This window comes from Chionomys nivalis, chromosome 2, assembly GCF_950005125.1.
Source record: "Chionomys nivalis chromosome 2, mChiNiv1.1, whole genome shotgun sequence".
Taxonomy (NCBI): domain Eukaryota; kingdom Metazoa; phylum Chordata; class Mammalia; order Rodentia; family Cricetidae; genus Chionomys; species Chionomys nivalis.
In genome coordinates this window covers 66,910,036-66,936,873 of record NC_080087.1, presented here as the reverse complement: position 1 = coordinate 66,936,873, position 26,838 = coordinate 66,910,036, and the positions used below count along the sequence as shown (strand labels likewise).

Here is a 26,838-nt window from a genome sequence, read left to right as displayed (position 1 = left end):
TCCAACACTGTGACTCATTTATGTCTGAATTTGTTTTATTGTGAATCTGTAATTTTTTTACTATCCAGGAGCATTTTTTAAAATGTTAAGCAGTTTTTAAAAACTTAAGTTGTACCATGTACAGGTAATACGATACTGTCTGTGTCCTGTCCAGTCTAAACCTTAACTGTGCTATTATTATGGTAATTATGGTAGTTTCTGCCTGAGACCAGCACAGTTCAGCATGGCGGAGCTGAGCCTCTCCTGCCTCAGAGCCATTTGGTGTCCCTGAGCCACTTACAGTTTTAGGCACACAGCAGTCCACATTGTCATCAAGCAAGCCGTAGCACTTTACTCCAAATGATCCATTCAAAGACTCTGTCTCCCGCAGGAGCCAGACAGAGATCATGATGGTGGCACAGCCCAGAAAGCCGGCATTTTAAAACAGCCAGTTTTTTTTCCTGCTGCTGAGTCAGGAAAATTTCTTTGCAGTAAGCCACCCACAAACCACAAAAAGCTGCATTAAACCCCCCCCCCTTTTTTAAAGCCCTCTCAGGATTTTAAGTGGATTTAGCCCCACGTTGGGCGCCACTCTGTAGCTGCAGTGGACTGTGTTCCCGCCCAGTTCCTGCATGGCTAGCTTTACCCAGAATAATTATATGGAAACTGTATTCTTATAAACACTGCTTGGCCCATTAATTTTAACCTCTTATTGGCTAGCTCTTACATATTGATCTAACCCATTTCTAATATTCTGTGTAGCACCACGAGCTGGCTTACCAGGAAAGATCTTAACCTGCATCTGTCTGGAGTGGGAGAATCATGGCGACTGACTGACTTGGCTTCTTTTTCCCAGCATTCTGTTCTGTCTACTCTGCCCACCTAAGGGTTGGCCTATCAAATGGGCCAAGGCAGTTTTTTTATTAATTAACCAATGAAAGCAACAGATTAGAAAGAAATCACTCCCACATCACCTTTCTGTTTAATTGGCTTACCCTATAGGGTTTGATTGGATCTTTGTATAACTGCCTGCCCTGTAGGATTGTGGGGTATACATACAATATACTTTATATCGTGATAAGCAAAAAAAGTTTTCTTTAATTTATTAGAGACATATTTTGGAGCATTTTTCTGTCTTTATTTGTACAGGTATACCCATGATGAACATAACTTCTAGCAAAAGTGTGATTACTGAACCAGCTTTTTCCAAACTCAAAATTGTTGTCCATTGAAAACCTGAATAGGTATCAATGATGTGGCATACAAATTTAGTTTTTCAAATTCTATAAAATGGAATGCATCCATATGCACGATTTCATTTCTTTTAGTACTGTTTGGGTTATTTCCCACAGGTAGTGGGAAATATTTCCTAATTTGCACATTTCATGATCTAATGGGTCAATCAGTTTATATCTTATGAAAAATTCTTTGTAACTCTTTGGGACCTACTGGCTGTGGGAACTGGGAAGGACAGAAACCCCAACAAGCCCTGCCCTCATGTTATAGTTTTCTTTAGTTATGATAAAAGAATAAGTAAACAGAAATACTGAAATGCTGGATAACTATCTTGTTATATGTAATTTTACTACGTTAAAGCCTTCATTTTTGGTAAATAGAAAAGGGAAAATGGTGTTGGAGGTCATTTTTTCTGTGTGTTGCTTTTATTGGTTAATGAATAAAAAACTGTTTTCGGCCTATGGCATGAAAGAACAGAACTAGGTGGGGAAAGCTAGGCTATATGCTGGGAGAAAGAAGGGCAGAGTAGAGAGAAGCAATGTAGCCACCGGAGACAGATACTGGGAACTTTACCCAGTAAGGCACAGTCACATGGTGATACACAGATTAATAGAAATTGGTTAAATTAATATATAAGTAGTTAGAGCTAATGGGCCAAACAGTGATTTAATTAATACAGTTTATGTGTGATTATTTCAAGTCTAAGCTAGCTGGGCCACTGGGAACCAACAAGCAGCCTCCCACAACAGTAAAGTTTTTAGTGCCATTGAAAGATCAGGAGCTATTGAACCCTGTTCTTATACAACCTGAATGATCAGCGAATGTTCATTATAATATATTGGAAGATTTTTTTCCATAAACTAATGTTAATTCATGGTTTCTTTCTAAGACTGGGGGAATTTTAATCTGAGTATTCCATTGCTATAACAAATCATGTCCACACAAAGTCTTTGATATGTTAGCTACATATGTTTTTAATTTTCCTCTTTATCCTTATGGACTTATATATTTGACCAATCTCATACTCTGTCTTACCTGTGATAATGTTCCAGTCTTTGAAAACTGAACATTTACCTCCTGAAAATTCTAATTTGGATGCCAGGATTCTGTTGGAATTATTGTTACATCCACATCTGTGTCTACCAAACTTTCAACAACAATGTCATTTAGGTGAATTTTTAATTTTGGTCTTTGGTCATTCATAGGAGTTTGGCAAAATAAAAACCTTATTGTTCATGTTCCCTCTTCTATTGCTCTTCTATTATCCAGAGCAGTGTGTATTGGGAGCTACTGAGTACCAGCCTTAGCATTCCCTTAGGGTTTGGAACAGGACTTCTATGACAAGGGAAAACTAGCTTGAGAATGAGATCTTTGAGGTACAACAAACTGACTGACTTAGGCACATTTTTCCTGCATGTATCTTTATTTCTTAGGGACAATAAAAGAAGGAAAAAAGAAGTATAGGGACATAAGGTTTGAAGTATAAGGGCAAAGCATCAGCTATAAGGGTAAGGCATAAGGGTAAAAAGAGGGCATAAGGGTATCAGGCATAAGGCATAAAAGAGGTGATCACCACAAACTTTTCAACTTATATAGGCATACAGACAAATTAACAATCTCTTAGATGGTAACAGTGGTATCAAACATGAATTTTCAGAGAGTCACAAGAAACCAGTAGATCTGGCAAGGAGGCACCTTATGTATCAGAGGGGGCATGGCTGTGAAGTTCCCTTGTGGCTGGGAAGGGAAAATAGTTAAGATCTCCTGGGCAAACTGGAAGGAGGGTAGAAGGGAGGAGAAGGGGGATGAGCATATGAGGGAACAAGAAGGATGATTTGGCAGAGGGACAGAGAGGGAGAGTAATGAAAGAGATATCTTGATATAGGGGATCCATTATGGAGTTAGGGAGAAACCTGGTGCTAGATAAATTCCCAGGAATCCTCAAGGATTAATCCATTTAAAATTCCTAGCAATAGTGGAGTGGCTGCCTAAATGGGCCTTGCCACTTTAATATGATTAGTTAATTGTCATCATAGAACCTACATCAAGTAACTTATGGAAGTAGATGCTGTGACCCACAGCCAAGCGCTGGACTGAGTGCCTGCAATTCACCTGAAGAAAGAGGAGGGATCATCTGAACAAGTTGGGTCAAGAGCATGAATGGTAAACCAAAGAGACAGCTGACCTGAGCTATTAAGAGCTCACAGACTACAGACTGACACCTGGGGAACCTGCATGGGACTGAACTAGGTCCTCTGAATGTGGGTGACAGTTATGTGGCTTGATCTGTTTGGGGGGCCCTGGTTTTGGGCTTAGGACCTATCCTGGGTGCATGAACTGGCTTTTTGGAGCCCATTCTTTATGGTGGCATTCCTTGCTCAGTATTGATACAGTGGGGAAGGGGCTTGGTCCTGCCTCAACTTGGTATGCCACCTTTGTTGACTCCGCAAAGAAGGCCTTACATTCTCTGAGGAGTGAATCTGGGGGTGGGAAGAAAGAAAACTGGGGGATGTGGGAGAAGAAGAGGGAGGGGAAACTGGGGTTGGTTTACAAAATGAAAAAAAATTTAAATTAAAAAAAGAAATAAAGAAGCTGCCTGCCCAATAGCTGGATGGGTAGAATTAAGGCAGGACTTGGGGTTGGGGGAGAGGAGTCTTTTGGAATCACAAGTAGATGTTGAGAGAAGATGAACTTGCTATACTGAGAAACGGCACCAAGCCATGTGGCAGAGCATGAATAAGAAAGATGGGTTAATTTAAAATGTAAGCATTAGCTAGTAACAAGACTGAGGTTTTGGCCAAGCATTTATAATTAATATTAAGCCAGTTTGTGTTTATTTGGGCATAGCTGTTGAGACAGTGAAACTCTGCCAACAACAACTAACAACTCCTAACAGTGTTAGGAGAGGTGATTGATCCACATTACCATGGGGATATTGGAGTGCCTGGACACAATGCAGCAAGAAGGATAACCTCTGCAGTGCAGGAGCTCCTTTATGGTTTCTCTCTGTGCTACCATATCCTGTGATTAAAATCAATGGGAAACTACAACAGCCTAATCCAGAAAGGATGATAAAGGGCACAGACCCATCAGGAACGAAGGAATGGGTCACTTTCCAGGAATGGATTCAAGACCTGGAGGAAACACACAATAGGTAGAAGTGGAAGGTAGTTTAAAATGCTTGTTAAGGCCATGTGACCAGTGACAGAAGGGAACACTGACGTTGGCATTAGTGTTTCCATTGTATTTTTCTCAGAATGAATTTGTACAGATATTTGTGTTTTCTTCAATTTTTTTATCAAGAGGTATAACAACAATTAACACACACTCACACATACACTCTGTATGTCAGTGTGTGTATATGTGTGTGTGTGTGCTTCAAATACTGTCCATACTCACTTTCTACCTCTCAACTATCCTAGTCCACAATTCCATTAAATGTCTATTGTGTTCATCTGCATTCATTTAGTTTTGAGACCAACTGAGATTGGCCAAAGCCATCTGTGGGACGGTGTGTTTGAACCTATGGGTTGGCTCCTCCTGGGCTCAGTGGAGGACTACAATCAAAGGCGGTGATTCTTTTCCTACAAACAATCCATCGCCAACTTTTGAGAGGTAAGGGGTGGGACTTGTGAGCCTTTCTCTTTTCTAGACTGATTGTGCTAGGGTGAGGTCAATGCAGGTACGTACAGTTGCTGTTCTTACTGATTACAACAGCTGTATGGAGTCTAGAGCATGGCATGCCTTAGCTCTTCCCCCTCTTCCCCTTCTTATTCTCCTTCCTCCTCCTTTTTCTCAGTATTCCCAGAGCCTTAGACAGGATGGTATCACTGCCGCTTTTTAGGGACGGGACCACATCCCTTACTTATTTTCCGCATATGGAACATTCAAGAGTCTCTGTATTCACCACTGCATTTTTTTAAAAAAGCCTTTTCCTGTATTTTATATAAAAATATCTTTAGCATGCTTCTGAGTGAGTATAACGACAAGACCACCATCTAGTGGTAAGAACAATACTGTGCAGGATGAACTCCGCAATGGGCTGTTAGCAATGGGCGGACTTCTTGAGAAGCCCAATTCTTTCCAAAATCCAAGTTCCTGAAATGTCTTTCCCAAGTTCCTGAAACGTCTCTCCAAAGCAAAATTGCAGTATTTGGTTTTGTCTTGTCATGTTTGTGTTAGCGATTGGGCGCTGGCATCCGAATTTAGTCTCTTATCCTTTGGTGTACGTATGTAGCCGGGAGGCTGGTAGTTAACTCGAGATTAGGCTGCCTATCTTTTATCTGAAGATTCAGATATCCGGGTGCTGCGTCCTCTTAGATTCAGATCTGCTTTAGGCTGGCAGCAAGCATGTGGGGACGCTGTGAAGAGCGGGTGCAGGGCATCCTGACAGCTGGAGCTGGGTGGAAGGCAGCCTGAGACAGAGTGGGACCGGCCCCAAGGAGGCCGGAACACCTTCCTGGGCACTGGAGTTTAGGGAAAAGAACCGGCGAGCTGGATTTGTGAAATTAGTCACGAAAAAGAACCACTAATATAGGCGTTTTGCAGCGGCTACGTAACCGGAAGTGGATTTTAAGTGGGAGGGTTCAGGAAGAGCGGATCCACGGAATTTGGCAAAGTTGCAGGAAATCCCACCATTCCCCGTTGGACTCGGGGAGTCACGTAATGTGAGCGGAAGACAAGGCGGTTGTCGCGGGGACTTGAAAACTCCGGAGTCGAAGTCTCCGCACAGCGCGACCTGGGAAAGTCAGCAGTCTGCAGGGCAGTGGCGGGAACCGCAGCCCGGCGGCCCTGGAACCTGCCAGGTCGGAGGAGCTGCGGGGCTGGGACCCAGGAGGGAAGGGACCAGGGGTGCGAGCAGTTTCTGTGCTGTTCATAAGGAAGCCGGCTCTGAAATTCTGCTGTGAATGCCTTCTTCTCTTGGTGTATTTTAGATCATATGGAATAAGCCCGTTTTTTTTTTCAACTCATCTTCTGATTGCCAAAATATTCTTGTAAAAATAATCTAATCGAGTATTTGAATTTATTTGTTGATATTTGTAAGCACGATTCTCTTTGCTGTGGTGGAAACCACAAAGCTCTTGAAATTTACAGTCATCCATACTAACTTCTCTTCAAGAGAGTGCCACATTTACCTGGAGACTTGGATTTGGCGAGAGCTTTTAGATAATAGTCTTGAAAGGAACACCGGCAAATTTCTCTGAATCTAAAAATATATTTTGTGCTAGTTCCACAGTATACTTGTAAACATTAACATTTAAAAGCAAACTTTTATCCACCATTAATTTTCCGTCTGAGACATATGCACACTGGTGTAGTGATATTTCATTTGTATTTTAATAAATAAAGCTTGCCTGACGTTCAGAATAAAACAGCCACACTAATTATTCTTACAGACCAGGTAGTGATGATACACACCTCTAATCCCAGTAGCCACACTAGTTTGCCATAGAAACCAGGCAGTGGTAGTGCAATCCCTTAATCGCAGCACTGGAGAGGAATATAAAACAGGAGGAGACAGTTCTCACACAGGGCTGCATTCTGAGATTCCTGGAGGAAGGATCGCCATTTTGGACTGAGGTAGAGGTAAGAGCCAGTGGCTGGCTTTTTTGCTTCTTTGACCTTCAGTTTGAACCCGTTTCTGTCTCCGGATTTTTATTAATCATGCTACACACTCGCGTGTAAATACAGCATTCTGAAAAGTGTCTTTATCAGGCCTATTGGCACACCTTTAATCCCAACACTCAGAAGGCCCAAACTCACTGTGTAGACCGGGCTGGACTGAAAAACTCAGAGTTCCACTTACCTGTTTCTTCCAAGTGCTAGGATCAAAGGTGTGCACCAACAGGATGATTCAAACTGTTTGTTCCTGTGTGCTCTGTTGGCAGCTGGTGGTGTGACTGTGGACTTCTCCCAGGAGGAGGGGCAATGACTGGTCCCTGGGCCCTGAGGGCTTTGTGTTGGCACTGGATGTTGCAGAATTGCAGCAGTCTGATCTCTGTGGGTGAGAATTATTTGCTTGCAATCTCTGTTGCTCCTCCTCAGGATTTCTTAACAAACGAATCTGCAAGTGTGTGAGCTTTGTTTGAATGAGTCTCACATCCCAAAGAATAAAGTGAAATTCCTAAAGGAAAAAACAAATTGTCTTGAAATGTTCTCTCTTCTTCATGTGTGTCCTTTTGAGAAGTGTAAGACTTCATCATTATTGGTCCATGATCAGTTCAGAAGCTCACTATATATTATATTCCTCTTTCCAATCATTCTACCCCCCGGTTTTGATTGGGCTGTGATTGAAAGTGGGATTCAAGTTATGATAATTAAAAATGTTTTCTTTCTATTTGTTTTCTGTATTCTGACAACTGGAGGACAGTTGGGGAATCACTTGTATAATCCTGCATTTTGTTTCCTCTTCATCTACTAGGCACAGTACAGTATTAGAAATCCAGGGGCTTCCTGAACAATCTCTCATGTGCAGGGCTCTTTGATCACCCAGACCTGCTCACCTGTGCAGCAGAACAAAGGGCCTGGAAGAAGAGGAGACAGCAGCTAAGGATGCAGGTACGGTGGAGGGATTGGTGAAGGAGAGGAAAAGGGATCAAGTGAACATGGAAGTGGAATAGGAAATCAATTTTGTCACATTCTGTTTCACTTGAAATAATTCTAGTGACAATTTGACTGAGAAAAATCTCGGGATTATCCCAGTGTGGGCACAATATGGCTTTCCACAGAAGAACTGACAATGTGGTCAAATAAAGTTTTATTTGTCTGCATGTAAGTGATGCAGTTCTTATTCATTCACATCACTGAACATGTTTTCATACCATTATTAAATCATTTTCATTTCTTGGCTTTTATATATTATAAAGATGATAAAAAAATAGTTAATACCTTTAGGGTTTCTTTTTGTTTTCAGAATTTTAGAGCTTTGATATTCTGGGACATTTTCTACGTTTTAGTAGTTTTATTTCCATTCTTGAAAATGATGCCATCAGAGTTTTGATAAGAATCAGGAAGTACATTTACAGCCTGCTACACTCCATCTAGACTGTCTCCTATTGTATGTTGGAAATTAGCATAAGTATTTAGAATACAGTAAGGACTTAGGCTGATTTAATAAAGTACTAGTTATAGGTTCTCCTCCAAGACCCAAACTTTACTAGCCCTGGGGAAACAGGCTAGGTTTCCAATACCAGGCATGATTTCCCTCCTGTTGAGAAGGTCTTAATCCAATTAGAAGCTGTTGGTTACCTTGAAGGTACAAGTGCCACTCTTGCACCTTTAGGCTATCATGAAGTGCAGATCATTGTTGTGATCCATAGGTGTCATAGCTGGGTAGAAATGTTGGTTGGCTCCCTTTTTTGGAAGGATACTTGTTGCCTTCTTATATCATGAAAGCTAGACCCCAGGGAAGAGGCTTTAGGGTCAGTTCCATCTGGAATTGTCTAGGATTTGCGTCTGAAATGTGTGACTTCTACAGCACTAGGTTTCATCTTCTGCATCTGGGAGACAACCATGGGCAAGAGGAAATCACTGTAATGTGTGGAAGTCTCTTGGACAACTGTGACCAACAACTTCAAAGTAGACTTCTTACACCTGGTGTTGGTCATCTTGTTAGAAATTCTATGACTCTTGTGAGGAGCATCATCAGTGCAGTTGAGAAATTTTCATTTATACTCAAAATGTATATGCTTACAGAGAATTATATATATTATAGGCATTCTTGGTGGATGGATAATAGTCTAGGAATACTTGGATTCCTTATGAATTTTCCAGACACCCTTACTGTTATTTTACCTTCCTTCTTCTGTGTTTATGGTTATCCCTTCTCCATAATTAAATCCTGTTGTAATATGGAGTGGCGGGCTGGGCTGCGTCTCGCCACCCGGCTAGCTTTACCCAAAATAATTACACGGAAACTGTATTCTTTTAAACACTGCTTGGCCCATTAGTTCTAGCCTCTTATTGGCTAGCTCTTACATATTGATCTAACCCATTTCTGATATTCTGTGTAACCCCATGAGGTGGCTTACCAGGGAGATCTTAACCTGCGTCTGTCTGGAGTGGGAGAATCATGGCGACTCCCTGACTCAGCTTCTTTCTCCCAGCATTCTGTTCTGTCTACTCCATCCACCTAAGGGTTGGCCTATCAAATGAGCCAAAGCAGTTTCTTTATTAATTAACCAATGAAAGCAACAGATTAGAAAGAGATCACTCCCACATCATTTCCCCTTTTTCTGTTTAAACAAAAAGGTTTTCATTTTAACATAGTAAAATTACATATAACAAAACAGTTATCAAGCAATAATTACAGTTACAATATTTATATCTACTTTATCTTTTATCATAACTAAGAAAAACTATAACTAACCATTCTTCAACTCCATCAAAGACTCCAGAAGGATATAATATTACCTAAGTAAACAAGAAGTCCAAAACTCTAGAAATGACAGAGACATCTTGCTGCCTGGACAGTCACCCAAAGTTCTTTTGTAGCGTTGGGGCATCCGTCTTCGGCCTTTAGGCCCATAGTATTCAGCAGACATTTCCATGAAGCAGGAAATTTCAACGACAGTTCAGTCATTTTCTGCTGTGTCCTGCAGAATGTCTCGCAGACTCTTTTCATGAGTCAGGAACCCCGAAAAACCATCTCACCTTTAGGCAAGTTCAGCAGTCCTCTTTCTGTGGGTTCTCCATGTCCAGTTTATGCAACAGTCCAGGCCAGAGCAGTTTCTTGCCCAAATGGCTATCAAACTCCTTAAGGAGCCTCTTCAGTGCCCATCTTCCTCTTGAAGTAGATTGGTGCTGCCAGGAGCAGACGTGTCTCATTGTCATGAAAAGCCCTAAGTTATTAAAAACATTAAATGCCATATTCTGCAGTCTTTGAAAGATATGAAGAATGCCTATCTAGCTGAAATATATCTATGTACATCTAGAAAATCTAACTAACATGACTAAAAGCTTGACAATTATTGATAATTATCCATTAACAACCTATATACATTACATTTTTAAATGAACTATACAATCACAATACCTTAATCAAGATTAGAAATATGCATATACATATAACAAAATTGACCTTAAAATCCACACCAATGCAAATTATTCATATCTATATCATATCCCCCTTTAAATGTAAAAGAACATTTATAAGCAATATTTGGGAACATGGGCGCAGTTTTTCTCTCCAAACTGCTTCCTGCTGAATGGGGGTGCTGTATTTAGATCTTTCATGGTGTAACCTGTCTGCTAGGTTCATCTCAGTCAGCAGTTGAGTGAAATAATTTTCTGAAGGTGTTCATGGCAACCTTTCAGGAGGGCGTGGTCTATCATACCATATTGGGATAGAAACAATCAACAGGGTCTCGTCCTCTGTGAAAACAAAAGAAGACCCTCTCCAAAGCATCATATCCTTAGACCCAAATTCTGAAATCATAATACCCTTATGATATCCATTCTGGTTCTGCTTGGCAGCCCATATAATGAAATGTCTCTCTGCACTTAGCTCCTTTACAGTAAAAAATTTTAAAGAAAACACAATAATACAAAGAATCCAGACTCTCTGTGAATTTTCCATTTTTATGTGGCTTATTTTTCTTTATTTCTTTTAATCTATAACTATCTGTACTCTGTCTCTTTAAAGACTTTACCCTTTTTTTAGGACATTAACTTTATTCTTTATATATATATTTTTCTCTCTCTCAAGCCTACGTACATTCATCCAACAGTGTCTGAATCAGTTCTATTGTGAATCTGTAATTTTTTATTATCCAGAAGCATTTCTTAAAATGTTAAGCACTTATTAAAAACTTAGGTTGCACCATGTACAGATAATACGGTACCGCCTGTGTGTGTGTACTGCCCAGTCGAAACCTTAACTGCGCTGTTATTATGGTAATTATGGTAGTTCCTGCCTGAGATCAGCACAGTTCAGCATGGCGGAGCTGAGCTGCTCCTGCCTCAGAGCCATTTGGTGCCCCTGAGCCACATACAGTTCCAGGCACACAGCAGTCCACATTGCCATCAAGCAAGCCATAGCACTTTACTCCAAATGCTCCATTCAAAAGCTCTGTCTCCAGCAGGAACCAGACAGAGATCGCAATGGTGGCACAGTGCAGAAAGCTGGCATTTTAAAACAGCCAGTTTTTTTCCTGCTGCTGAGTCAGGACAATTTCTTTGCGGCACGCAACCCACAAACAGCAAAAAACTGTCTTGAATTCTCTCTCTCTCCTTTTTAAGCCCTCTCAGGTTTTACGTGGAGTTCATTAGCACGTTGGGTGCCACTCTGTTGTAATAAGAGCGGCAGGGCTGCGTCCCCGGCACCTGGCCGCCCGCATGGCTTATGCCCCAAAATAATTACATGGAAACTGTATTCTTTTAAACACTGCTTGGCCCATTAGTTCTAGCCTCTTATTGGCTAGCTCTTACATATTGATCTAACCCATTTCTGATATTCTGTGTAGCCCCATGAGGTAGCTTACCAGGGAGATCTTAACCTGCGTCTGTCTGGAGAGGGAGAATCATGGCGACTCCCTGACTCAGCTTCTTTCTCCCAGCATTCTGTTCTGTCTACTCCACCCACCTAAGGGTTGGCCTATCAAATGGGCCAAAGCAGTTTCTTTATTAATTAACCAATGAAAGCAACAGATTAGAAAGAGATCACTCCCACATCAAAATCCCTTCCCCCGTTTTCCATTTCCCCCTTCAGATCACTGGTGCCCCGTCATTCCTGTCTCTATTGCTTCCCTACATCTCACTGTAATCTCTTTTTTCTTTCCTGGTTACTGCAGTCACTCCAGGTTGTGGACTCACATCTAAATATTTGGAGCTAGGAATTTCCTATGAGAGAGATCATGCAATGTTTATCTTTCTGGGTTTGGGTTACGTCACTCAATATGCTCTTTCCTAAGTCTACCTGCAAAGCTCATGATTTTTATTTTCTTTATAGCTGAATAGAATTCCATACTATATGTGTACCACACATTCACTATTTGTCATTTGAAGTTTAGGTTGTTTCCATTTTGTAGCTATTGTGAGTAGAGCAGTAATGATGTGGGTAAGCAAGTATTGTGAAGTAGGATGTCAAGTACTTTGAGTTTATGGCAAGGAATGGACCAGCTGGGTCATATACTGAATTTTTTGTTCATGGCCTTTTTTATTTCCTATCATTTGCTTTTATGTTGTTGCTGATTGGATTATTAGTAGTATTCTTCTTCCTTCTTTTTGAGAAATAGTGGCTTGCTACCTTGCTCGTGGATGACTGCATCCCATCTCTCCTGTATGTCTCTAGTCTTCACATGAACTTCATTATTTTTTGTGATCTTATGAATGATTCCTCTGACTCTCTTGTATTAATTTTTCCTGTAATTTATTATCTGCTGTGCCTCTTTAGTTAAATCAATTGTGGTAATGGGTGACTATCTTAAAATGCACTTATGTCTTTATCTTTTTTTTTTTTTTTTTTTTTTTTTTTTTTTAGTTTTTCGAGACAGGGTTTCTTTGTAGCTTTGGAGCCTGTCCTGGAACTAGCTCTTGTAGACTAGGCTGGCCTCGGACTCACAGAGATCTGCCTGCCTTTGCCACCTGAGTGCTGGGATTAAAGGCGTGTGCCAACACCACTCGACTATCTCCATCAATTTTAAGAGTAGTTTTCTTTGTGCAACAATATGCTTGGTGGTGATTTCTCTTCAAGCTCCACATGTCTTTTCATGCCCTCCTGTCTTTGGGATCGTTGACTAGACACCTGGTAGAATTCTGTTGCTTGGCATTGCTCTCTAGCAGCTTTCAGTATTGATTGTAACTCTTCCTTTTTGGCCCCTTGTTTTGAAAGGGAAGCAAGCCATTCATTCTTTGTGTCTAAAAGAGAAACTCGAGAAGAGAAACTGTAGAAATGATGGATTCTCCAGCAAATCTGTCACAGGTCAGTGGTGCTTCTCTTTCTTTATCTAAATATGTTATAGGTTGATATATTAAAAGCCTTTAGTTTTCTGCTTCTGATAATTCTTCACATTTTTATTATGAACAATTCTGCAAATGGACAAACTACAAAAATCCCACACTGATAAAAAGCAGACTCAAAGACTCTACATCTCGGTGTACTTTTACACTGAGTTACAGTTGCCATAGGAGACAGATGCTCTGGAGCCTCATGTGGGATCTTACATTTTTATAATTGAATATATTTTGATTTTCTTATCAACCACCAAACCCCCAAAAACTTTTGACAGAACTAGAACTAGAAAAGCACTTAGCTTTATATCCTATTTCATAACTGCTCTTCATTAACTGCATTCAGTCCCTGTTCTTCACCTTTTCTCTTCTCTTTTCTCCATGTTATGCAAGTTCTTTTTTATATGACAATGAGACATGTCGGATCCCGGCAGTACCAATCTACTTCAGAGAACATGCAGAGGCATGCAAAAAACACTCCAAAATGGAGTTACTTTCTTGTGGCAAAAGTAAGCCACTAGACAAGAAAGTGTCCTTGCCTTGACTGCTGACAATATGCTGTTCAAATTGGACAAGCAGGACACAAAACAGAGTGACTTCAAAACTTTATCAAGACAAGGTGGAACAGTCCTTCAAAAGTCCTGCTTTATAGAAAAGTTTGTGGAATATTCTAGGCCTTTAGGATGAAGATGATGACCCACCATTGCATAGGAACCATGTGTGACTGTCCAGGTAGCCAGCTGTTTGCCATTTCTCAGCATTTCTTTGGAAGGTGCTTGTGTGTACTTCCTCTTACTCAGTTAATATTATTTTCTTCTCTGTTCTCTGAGGCAGTAGAACACTAAATAGTTATAGTTTTCCTTGTTTACCAGATGCAGAAAAGAGGTGTAAAGTGTATAAGGTTGAGAGACATTAAAATACAGTTTTGGATAGTAATACAAGTTATGATAAAAATTAAATTAGGTATAAAACTTTGGACTTATAAAGATGGGATAGATAATGGAGTATTTCGTCTGAATTTGTCAAATGCAAATGGACTAGACATTGTAGATGTACTTATACCCTTTATATATTATATATAGTTATTGTACTTACTGTATAAAGGTTTTCTTATATTAGCTATAGCCTTCTATTTTATTTTAGATTTAAAAAGGAAATTTCATGGTATTTTATTTATATTTTAACAATAATACTTGCCTGAAGATCAGAGTGCACAGTTAAGCCACTAGAGGCCAGCCAGCGGTGGTACGCACCTTTAATCTCAGTATTCGGGAGTCACAAACCTTTAATCCCACCACTGGCTGAGCAGAGAGAAGAATATAAGGTGGGAGAAGACAAGTTCAATGCAGTCTGAGGTTTGCTGGAGACAGGAGCAATCTGTAGATGCAGTCTGAGGATAGGATTGCCCCTTCAGTCTGAGCATTAGTAGGGATTAAAGAACTCTCTAGACATTGGCATTCTACTTCTCTGATCATCAGCATTAACCCCTATAGCTGACTGTGCATTTTTATTAAGTCCTATTAGAACTCATGCTACAGGAGAGTGCAAGTTAATATAGTAGCTATTGTAGGAATCAGTTTGGAGATTATTGGAAAAAATTAAGAGAGAACTAATATTATGATCCACCTGTTGCACACCTGGCCTGTGTCTATGTCACCTTTTGGAACAGGAGTATATCTATCTTATGTTGGTCTTGACATTGTATTTGGATGTAGAGAACTTACTTTGATTTCACAGACTGGTAAATGGGACTTTGGGCTTTTTTGATGGTGCCAGCACAAAGTAAGACTTTTGGGATGGACTTTGGAACAAGTTAAGATTTGGGGATGGAGAGCCGGGCGGTGGTGGCGCACGCCTTTAATCCCAGCACTTGGGAGGCAGAGGCAGGTGAATCTCTGTGAGTTCGAGACCAGCCTGGTCTACAAGAGCTAGTTCCAGGACAGGCTCCAAAGCCACAGAGAAACCCTGTCTCAAAAAACAAAACAAAACAAAACAAAACAAAACAAAACAAAACAAAAAAAAGATTTGGGGATGGAGTATTTTACACTGTGAGGAGGCAAGGGTGGGATGTTATGCTTTAAATATAGTGTGTCCTTTTCCAAACCAGTCTGCCATTTGCTTGTGACAGTGCTGAAGGTGGTGATACCATCATGAGGGGATTAGATCACTAAGAGGAGTAATGCTTCCTGTGGATTGCAGGTTCTTTGAGCAGACTATGGGCTATCATGGAGCAATCCCAGCTGCCCTTCCTCTTTCCACTCTGCACTGAAGCTGAAGAGACCCTCACTAGAAACCTGCACATTATCTTGACATTCTTAGCTTGTAATTCTCCCAGTCTCAGGAAGGATGTCATAGAAAGAAAACAATAGGAAGTCTTTTTCCTGGGGCTCCAGCAGTGTTGAAGTCATAATGTCAATGATCTCTATGCCTCTGGGTGTGCAGGTTCCCTGCTGTTCTCTAGGGTCTTCAGGATGTCAGCTCTCCATGGCCACATACACCCTCTCTCATTTGTTCCCCTATCATTGCTGCTTAACTTTCATTGTAAGATAAATCTGTGCATAAAATAAGATACAGGAAATGTGGCCACATTGGCTATCTCCAGAGGGAGCCAGATGAACAGAAACATCGAGGAGACAACTCTCTGTACTCTTGCTTGTTAATGTCTGAATGTATCACCTGCCTGTGCCTCTTGAGTGCTGGGATTAAAGGTGTGTGCCACCATCGCTGGTGAGGCTGGACTTTTCAACCATCTGTGTGCATTACCTAGAACAGACAGGTCCATGTGTTCCAGTTATTAGCCCATAATTCTTGTCTGTGTCAGCCACGTGGCTTGGTACCTTTATCAGTGAGGCATTCTTATCTTGCTTCCTCTGAGTCTGGGTGATGACTGCCCAATTACTCTTATTCTGAGGACATTTTGTGGGGGATGATTTGTCCTTTTTCTTCACATATCTCATTTGTCCAGTGGTTTTCAGATTCCTTAGATTCCTGAATGCCTTTATTCTCCTGAAAAGAAAGAAACAAAACCCTTCACCAACCCTATTTTTGGGGAGGTTCCATCTTGGCAAGTTATATCTGATCAAATGAAAAGCATTTGTGAGTTTTATAAGTTAGTTTAGGTTAAACAACTACGCTATTTGTTAAACTATCATCTCTTCTAATTAAGAGGTCTCTCTTCTTTAATTCAAGCCTTTATCAATTTTGATGGTATCATGGATTTTCTTTTCCTGTGTAAACAAGCAAAATCTCTTCCCAAGCTAACACATGTCCTGGTTTCCATTCTATGGTCAACACATCTTTAAAGCATGCTGGCCAATTTAATTCCATAATGTTTTCTATTATCCAATGTCTCTCCACCGCTGTTCCTTTCTCATTAACATTTAGAAAATTCAAAGTTAAGAAAACATTATGTGGCCTATATCTAGGGGTCTTTGTCATCCATTTCTGCTTAATTTTTATATCCTTTAGAGTTTGATTTGAACTCTCTGTAACTGCCTGGTCTATAGTATTATGTATTATACCTGTAATATGATTTATATTATATGAAGCAAGAAAGTGTTTAATTTTCTTGGAGACATATGCTGGAGTGTTATATGTCTTAATTTGTACAGGTATACCCATAATGGTCATAACTTCTAGCAAATGTGTGATTACCAAATCAGCTTTTGCTGAACTCAAAGCACTTGCACACTTAAAACCTGAATTGGTATCAATGATGTGGTGTACATATTTTAGTTTTCCACATTTTACAAATTGGGACACATTCATCTGCCAGATTTCATTCCTTTGAGTACCATTTGGATTAAGTCCTGCATGTAGTGGTGTTTGGATGTACAAAAATACTATCTCGAACATTTTCTTATAATTTCTTTAGCTTGTGCCATATGATGGGAAAGTTTTATAAAAAAACCTTTTCTATTGATGTAATTTTTATGAAATTCTGAGACCTCCAGCACGTTTCCAATCAATGTTTGATCAATCTGCATTACCTTGTGCTAGAGGACCTGGGACCTATATGGGATCAGATATGTGTTATGAATATAGGACGATTCTTATTCCTGATTATATCTTCCAGCTGAATAAATAAAGTCAGTTATTTATCACCTGGTATAAATTCACAATTGTTTCTGCATATTGCAATTTGCTGTGTTGAAAGGTTCCTTAATAATTCATTAATACGGGCTGGAGAGATGACTCAGAGATTAAGAGCATTACCTGCTCTTCCAAAGGTCCTGAGTTCAATTCCCAGCAACCACATGGTGGATCACAACCATCTGTAATGAGGTCTGGTGCCCTCTTCTGGCCTATATACAGACAGAATATTGTATACATAATAAATAAATATTTTTTAAAAAATCTATTAATACCATGAGAATGGCATGCAGTTTTGACTTTGGGACAGAATTATAATGACTTAGACCCACTTTACTTAAATTTTCTGATTTGTAATCTGCCTTTCCTGATTTATTTGCATTAGTATGGAATGTTAGGGCTATAGATATTGGTGTTTCCCATACAAAATGAGAAAAGATCCAGCTAGTTATCTTTACAAGCTGAATTTTCTTGCTTTGGGAATAGTGGTTGTTAATATCTCCCAAAAAAATTACCACAAGCTCTTTGCCAGGGTTCACTTTCTGGCCATAATTTGTCAGTTTCATCATCAATGAATGGTACTACAATTTCTACTGGGTCTATTCCTACTGATTGATAAACTCTCAATTTCCCTTTTAGAATTTACTCAGAGATTTTTTTTCCACATAAGTTTTTACTGTTTACTTGACTTATGTGGGGAAAAGATCCATTCTAAGATAATATCTTCCCTCTGCATTAAAATTCCTGTAGGAGAGTGCTTGCAGGGTAATATGACCAGAATGAAGTTAATTTTCAAATCCACATGATCCACATATTATGCCTTTTGTCGTTTCTTTTCTACCAAGGTCAGTTTGCTCTCAGCTTCAGCTGATAATTTCCTGGGAATATTTAAGTTCTTGTCACTATCTAAGGTTTTGACTAAATTACTCAGTTCATCAGTTTTTATACCAATAGTGGTCCCTAGATAGGACATGTCTCCTAGTAATCTTTGAAAATCATTTAGAGTTTGCAATTGATCTCTTCTCATTTGCATGTTTTGTGGTCTAATTTTCTATGAATCTATTTTATACCCTAAATAATTAATAGAATCTCCTCTTTGTATTTTTTCAGGAGCTATTTGTAATCCAGAACAAGGCAAAATATTCTTTACTTCTTTAAATATTCTTTCTGAAGTATCTACATTTGAATTAGATAGTAAAATGTCATCCCTATAATTGTAAACTATAGATTTAGGAAATTGCTCATGTATCATTTCCAGTGGCTGCCACAGAAAACATTGGAACAGGATGGGACTATTTAACATTCCCCCTTGGAGAACCTTCTCTTGATATCTCTTAGCAGGCTGAGATTTATTAGTACCTCTGTCTACCAGACCTTCAATGACGACATCATTTATGTGTATTCTTAATTTTGGTCTTAGTTCACTCATAGAAGTTTGCTAAAATACTTACTTTATGGTTTCTTCTAAATTTTTTGTTCTCTATTCTGTAGCTGTTTTATTATTATGAGCCCTATGGTAACTTCCAATAGGCATTAGGCTCTTTAATTGCACTGGGAAGGAGTTTCCTCTATGATGACAGGAAGAGATTGAGTCAGATTTGGCATAGGGGCCTGTGAGAAGTTACTCAGGAGTTTTCCAATGGCAAATGGTTACCTCGAAGTCCCTTGTTGATTTGCATTCATTAGTCGAATACCTGCCTTTGCTATACCTTCTGCATAATCCAGATGGGAGGGACATTCAGTTTGGATTATTCTTATAAAAAAATTGTTTCTAAGAATGTCCTGTTTACAGTCCCCTTTTCTGCCACAACTGATAAACTTGACATTTCAATTTTCCCTCAAACCTCTGGAAATCACGTCCTATCCAAACACTATGGTCATGAGATTCAATATTGATTGTATCTTGGGTCCATTCCTCCAAGGACACTGATCTTGCCTTACTGGCCTAATTATTCTTTTGCATTAAAAAATTAGCATTTACAAAAGCCGGAGTTTCAATTCTTACTTGTCTAGCTTCTGAATTTGATATCATTCTATTTACTGCTGATGTCAATCCATGTAAGAAATCCATGAAGCTTTGAGTTCTATATGACTTTTGTAAATAATTCAATCTTCTTTCCTACTTCTTCAGTTCTGTCCCAAGCATTCAAAGATGCTGCATGGCTTGAATCAGGATGTGACCATCATGTAGGGACTGCTTTTCTATATTAGCATAATCTCCTTCTCCAAGAAGTTGATCTTCGAAGACTTCTGTACCTCTAGCTCTACTCCATGTTCAATGGCTTTAGCTTCTTCTTTGATCCACATCCTTCATTGTAATTGTGGACCAGCCTCCAAATCTGTTGTAACTAAATCTATTCAGTCTTTAGGGATAATTCTATTACAAGTTGACCACAAGGTTAATGTTTGCTTCACAAAAGGTGAATGCATGCCATATGAGACTGTTGCTTTGTAGAATCTCCTTAAAGAGTCCACAAGAGTCCAGTCAGCTCTTAAAGAGCCTCTATCATTTGGCAATTCCTATAAGGTTAGTGGATATATTCAGGTTGGTTGTTTGAAAACTTTAGGTTGTTCCTCTGTAACCTTATTAAGTAATGCTAAAATTGGTTCTTCTTTAAATTTCTCTGGAATTGAATATCTCTATGATCTGTTTCATTAAGTTTTTTAAAACCTGTATCTTGTTACTCATACCAAACAACTTTTTAAGAGATAAACCAAGAATTATCAAAATGACAACAAGGATTATCAAAACGATATTAAGAGTATGCCAGTCTTGGCTGATTCTCCCTTCATTTAATTGTTCTATTTTTAAATCATACATTGTGTTATCATTCAGACACCTAACTCTCTCCATCATAATTGTGTTTCCCATTTTTTTAACATGGGAAAAAAACTCTTTTTTTACGTAATTCTCCAATTTTCTCTCCAAATTTGCCACCAATGACAATGAAGATGTGAGGCTTACTGCTGCTACATAGAACATTAAAAGCAGCCCAGAAAGGGGTCCAGGGAAAGCTCACCAGGAGAGAAGAAAGAAAAACCATCCAGTAGGGCCATGACTCTGGCCTCCTGTAGCTCCGGCCTATGCTGGTTGCTGCAAAGTCACAGGCAAATGTCTTTTTTGTGTGTGACTTTGTTCCCCAAAAGTTGGGTGCCAGATGTAGCATGCGTTCTGGTAGGTTTTGATAGTATGAACCCAGAGTTAGATATAGCAGTTAATATTGAAGATCAGAGAAGCAGAGCACTGGTACTAGAGAGTTCTTTTTACCTCGACCTATGCTCAGTCTGAAGGGGCAATCCTGCCCTCAGATTATATCTCCACACTGCTTCAGTCTCTATCAAACCTCAGACTCAAATGAGCTTCTGTCTCCTTCTGCCTTATATTTCTCTCTCCACCCAGCCATATTGCTCCTGTTTCCACCTTCCTAGTGCTGGGATTAGAGGCGTATGACTCCCAAATACTGGAATTAAAGGTCTGTGCCACTGCTGCCAGGCCTCTAGTCGCTTAGCTCTGCATGCTGATCTTCAGGCAAGCTTTATTTATTAAAATACAAATAAAATACCACTACACCCTTCTTACCCTTAGTAGTGAATAAGGCTTCTTTTCTCTGCTTAGCCCTTCAAACATGTATTATCAGGTTAGTTGACGACAGCCATTTCTGCCTGGAGTAAGGCAGTATTTGTGAGTAGTTTTAATTTGTGTTTCCATGGTACCCTTTTTAGGATTCTGAACACTTTTGCAATATTTTAGGCCATTTGAGTCATCTTTGGTCTTGGAAAAGTGTCTGTTTAGTTCATTTGCCCTTTTGTTGATTTGCAGTTTTATTTCCTCAGTATTTATTTAATTTAACTTTTGGTGAACTCTTTCTTTGAGCCTTATGCAAAGTGTGACTGGCATAAATTCTCTTCGCTATACCTTAAACAATTTGATGTGGGTTTTTTTTTTTTTTTGGACTTCTCTCAATTTTTATTACTCTTTGGGAGTGAAGAGAAATATTCCTCAAAATTCTGAAATTGATATTTGCCTCTGTTGGTTTATGCATATTCTTAGGGAAATTTTGAATTAAATCATATAAGGCTGATGTAGATTTTTCTATCTGTTCATATTGACACAAATATTATCATAAGATTAATTCTATAGACTACTTATCTTACTTGTTAATATAAGTATATATAATGTTGTTACAATCCTTGCTACTGTGTAAAAAAACTTCTTTGTCTATAAAATCAGTCATATATTCTGTTTTCTATACCTACACCTTTGCTAATTAATGGTATGGCTATACCTAGAGCTTAAACATCCCAACTGAGTCTGTTAGAATAGAGTCATGTAAGGCCCAAGTAGACACAGGATTGATTGGTGTCAGTGTTTTAACATTATCTTCAGGTACAGAATTTAAAGCACATTTTCTCACCATGAATTTTCCTTCTGAGACATGTGCACTGTGATCCTGTGGGACATAAATGCAGCATCCATGGCAGACAGATAATTGTGTCCAGACCTAAAATGTATTTCTTGTTTCATGTATATGGCTTGTAAGACTATGATTTCATCCTGTTGTCATGGAGTTAGAACATTCATGATAGAATGTGACTATCATATTTTGAGTAATTATCTTCTCTCATCTACATTCCATCTCCTTATATCCAGGAAAGCACTTCTAGGTAGCATGTGGTCAAACCATACTTATTTTGTTTCAGGGTCTATTGACATTTAGGGATGTGACTTCTCAAAAGAGGAGTGGGAATGCCTGAATTCTTCTCAGAGGGCTTTGTACATTGATGTAATGTTGGAGAATTACAACAACCTGGTCTTTGTGGGTGAGAACATTTTGCTTGTTGAATTCCATGTTTTGTTTGTTCTGACTTCATAAGATGTAAAATCTGTTAAGTTGTCCTGGAAACACCACCAGGAGACAAGGCAAAGTTTAGTAGTGGGAAAGAAATTTTTTATGCTGTTTAGCTTTCTCTTTCCATTTTCTATTACAGAGGTGTCACCTACCCATTTTGATTCCAAGATTCAGCCATAAACTCAGTAGCATATAATATTTTCAACTCATATCTTAAAGCTCCGTGTCCATTATTGCAGTTTACATGGTTTTTTAAATATTTGTTTATTTACTATGTATACAGTGTTATGCCTCCACTTATCCCTTTGATCCCAGAAAGGGCACCAGATCTCATTACCGATGGTTGTGATCCACCATGTGATTGCTTGAAATTGAGCTTAGGACCTCTATAAGCATAGCTAGTAATCTTAACCTCTGAGTTAACCTCTAGCCCAAGTGACATGGTTTTAATTGTGAGACACATTCAAGATATATGAACTGAATATACTAAATATACTGAAGGATTTGACAAGAAATATCAATAGAGAAATCCTGATAAAATTTCTCTGCTTTGTGTTTTCATGTGCTGAGTACAGTATCATGTTAGACTCATGTATTCTTTCTAAAAATTTTATCAAGGGTCATCAGCTGCCTGAAATAACCTGTGGATTTTTTGTATACCTGGTAGGCAGCATCACCTGTCCAGAAAGAATGAAATTACCATGGAATGTGGAGAGGAGACAGTAGCCAAAACTAGAGTGGACTAGTGAATAAGCAAGACAACAGTGATGGCTTCAATTGAAAGAGAAAACAAGAGCTGAGAATGTTTTTGCGAAGTTCAATTCCTCTTGAAAGGATTCCTTGTCATTTAATTTAGTGTAGTGTCCTGGTCCCAGATGCATCCTGTCTGTGGTTACCGTTTAGAAGGCGTTGTGTCTTATTACACCTGAATTATGGTGGCTTACTACTAGTACAAAAAGCAGTTTTGTGTGACTATGCTGAAATTAGATGGAATAATTTTACAAAATTTTAAGTCTAATGTGAGTCAATGAAGTAGGCGTATTCCTTAATTGTCTTCCTTGCATGTGTGTCTTCATATTACTTCCTTCACTTTCTTCTCAGTGGAGAATGCACAGACACCCTTCTGGGAAGTAATCTCAGGAGTCAGTGTACAGACTAGACTTGAGATTAACATAGCACTATGAGGAATGTTAAGAAGCACAATCGTGTTTGGAACTTAGACAGTGAAGGATAGACATAAGCAATAGCTGCCCATGACAGCCTTGCCTCAAATGATCTAGAATCTCTGATGTCTGGCAGAACACTGTCTTTATACCCATTACTTTAGAAGAATCTACTTTGCTTTTATAGAGAGAAATATAAACCCTTTGATGCTTTTAAGTAAGACTTCAATCTTTAAAGAACTTGGGTCTTCTGAACAATACTCTTCATTGTCGATTATTTAGTAAGTATAAACACTGCGAACCTGGGATTGGATTAAATTCTTCATCAGTTTCTGAGAAGAAATATTTTAAGATAGAAAAATGTATTCTATATATAATCAGCCATTGAGCTCTACCCCAAGGTTAATTCACAGCCATCAATTATTTTTTTTAACATCTTTTCCCACTTAGAGATTTTGGATATAGATGAGATATCTGTTGTAAATCACTGACCTTTGAAGGCTGTCATGCTGCTTTTCTGAGAATCCGTACAATTACAGTGAATGAAAATGTTCATTACTGGGAGCTCTAATCCAAGTAGTTCCAGATTCACTTATGTTAAAAGAGAATTTAGGGAGACAGTCATTTATCACATGTTTGTTATTGGAGCAAGCCCTTTTAATCTGAGCTATACTTAATTACTGCAAATTTGATCCTGCCCATCAACATGTGAAGACTGTAAAAGAGTCTTGTCAGTGTAATGAGCTCGGAAAAGTGCTTCATGACCCCTCCACATGTGCAATTTATAGAACAAGTGAAACTACAGAAAACTCTAATAACTACACATGCAGTAATAACAGGGATGCCACTGTTGACTCATCAAACCTAGATACACATGAAAGCATGCACACTGGAGAAGAATCTTGCAAATCTAAAGACTATGATAAATCTATAAATTTGTATTTCAACATTACTCAAGATCAGAGACTCTACACTGCAAAGAAAGAGCACAAACAGGCAGAGTATGATAACTATTTCAGCTCTGCATACAGTCTTTTGCAACAACCAATCATTGCAGAGACACCACACCAGTGTGAGAAGTGCCAGAAATGCTTCAGGACTGCCTCATACCTCACTGTACACCAGAGACTTCATAGTAGAATGAAACCGTACCAGTGCATCATTTGTGAAAAATCCTTTATCCTGTGTTCAAGGCTTAAAATACATCAAAGACTTCATGCTGGTGAAAATCCTTACAAATGTAAAGAATATGGAAAGTCATTTCATCACTTGTCAGCATTTCATAGACATCAGAATTTGCATACTGGAGAAAACCTTTACAAATGCAAGGAATGTGATAAATCCTTGGCCCACTGGTCCACTTTCAAGAAACATCAGAAAATACATGCTGCTCAGTGGCAACGTTATTGTCAAGAATATGGCAAGGTCTTTCGTCAGTTTTCTCAGATTAAAAGACATCACACACTTCATACTGGACAGAAACCTTACAAAGGTAAGGAATGTGACAGATCCTTTGCCCACTGGTCCACTTTCAAGAAACATCACAAAATGCATGCTACCAGGAGACACTATAGTTGTCAAGAATGTGGCAAAGTCTTTCATCAGCTTTTGCACTTTAAAAGCCATTACAGACTCCATACTGGAGAGAAGCTTTTCAAGTGCAATGAATGTGACCAATCTTTTCTCCACTATTCATCATTAAGTAGGCATCAGAAAACTCATTCTCTAGAGCAGTTTCACAAATGCAAAGAATGTGGTAAGTCCTTTCTTGAATTATCACTTCTTAAAAGGCATTACAGGATCCATACTGGTGAAAAACCTTACAAATGTGAGGTCTGTGACAAATCCTTTACCTGGGACTCAACCTTTAGAAGACATCAGAAAATTCATACTGGAGAGAAACCTTACAAATGTTTGGAATGTGACAAGTCCTTTACACTCATATCTTATAGCACATCAGAAAATGCATATTGAAGAGAAACTTCCTAAATGCAAAGACTGTGGCATATCCTTTATCCATATTGGAGGTCTCAGAAAACATCAGAGTGTTCATACTGGAGAGAGACCTTACAAATGTCTGAAATGTGACAAATCCTTTACCCACATGTCAAATCTCAGAATACATCAAAGAGTTCATACTGGAGAGAGACCTTACAGTTGTCAGGAATGTGACAAGTCTTTTGTCCATTCTAATGGTTTAAGAAAACATCAGCAAATTCATACTGGAGAGAAACGTCATAAATGCAAAGACTGTGGTAAATCATTTATCCATAATGAAAATCTTAGATTACATCAGAGAGTTCATACTGGAGAAAGACCTTATAGATGTAAGGAATGTGACAAGTCCTTTATCACTCGCTCACATCTTAGAAGACATCAAAGACTTCATACTGGAGAGAGACCTTATAGTTGTCAGGAATGTGACAAGTCCTTTACCACATGTACAGATCTTAAAAGACATCAGAGAGTTCACACTGGAGAGAGACCTTACAGTTGTCAGGAATGTAATAAATCTTTTAGTAGTTGCTAAAATCTTCGAAGACATCAGAAAATTCATACTGGAAAGAAACTGTACAAATGCAAAGACTGACACATCCTATGTACATATTACAGGTCTTAGGAAACAGAAAATTCATACTGGAGAAAAATATGCCATTGTAAGTAAGGGAACATAGCAATTTCCAGTATTCTCTGCTTATAAATCACAGCAGTATACACAATAGAAACAGAAATATAAGAAAGTTGTGAAAGCTTTTAATGAGGCGTAAATCTTGGAAAATATCACAGTTTATACCGAAATAAATTCTCTCATGTTACTGTGGTAAAAGCTTTTTTCTTTTCATGTTATGTGTGCTTTGCCCATTGTTTTACTGTGCACTACATGTATGCCTGGTGCAGGAGAAGGCCTGAAGGGTCATCAGATGCCCTGAAACATCCAGACAACTGTGAGCTGCTGTGATGGGGAATTAAAACCCAGTCCTCTTAAAGAGCAGCCAATGTTCTTAAGCCCTAAGTGATATCTCCAGCCCCTCTGAAAAACTAATAGAATCATTTATCTTGTTTAACACCCAGAAATTCATAGCAGTGCCAGACATTATAGTGTAAACCTTTAGTCCAAAGAAAGAAGGAAAAGAAGGAAGGAAGGACGGACAGAAGAAAGAGAAAGAAAGAAAACAAAAACAAAACTCATAGGATAAAATGTAGTAACATAAAAATATGAAAAAGCCTTGAGTTTTGCCTCTAATTTTGGTGTACATCATAAATCTCATGCTTCTGACCAACCCTATAAAAGCATACTTGCTGTTGTTGTTTTTTGAGACAGGGTTTCTCTGCAGCTTTGGAGCCTGTCCTAGAACTAGCTATTGGAGACCAGCTGTCCATATAATAGCATACATTATAATTCCTGTCTTGATATTTATTGGAAGTTCCATAACTGAAATGCATTCAAATTAACAGATCTTTTACTAGTTCCGAATTTGTACTCATAAAAAAAATTAATGGGTGGCCCTACCCATCCTTTCCTCTGTCTCTGTCCCCCCTCCCCTCCATTCTGCTACTGAAGGTATTTT

General features: G+C 38.9%; 2 pseudogenes; one reads left to right on the top strand and one right to left on the bottom strand.

Moving 5' to 3' along the window:
• LOC130867938 (zinc finger protein 54-like) overlaps window positions 1–8,822 on the bottom strand; it is a 41,066-nt pseudogene extending 32,244 nt beyond the window's left edge.
• Window positions 5,893–26,219, top strand: LOC130865057 (zinc finger protein 54-like; annotated as a pseudogene).
• Window positions 26,220–26,838: the final 619 nt, after the last annotated feature.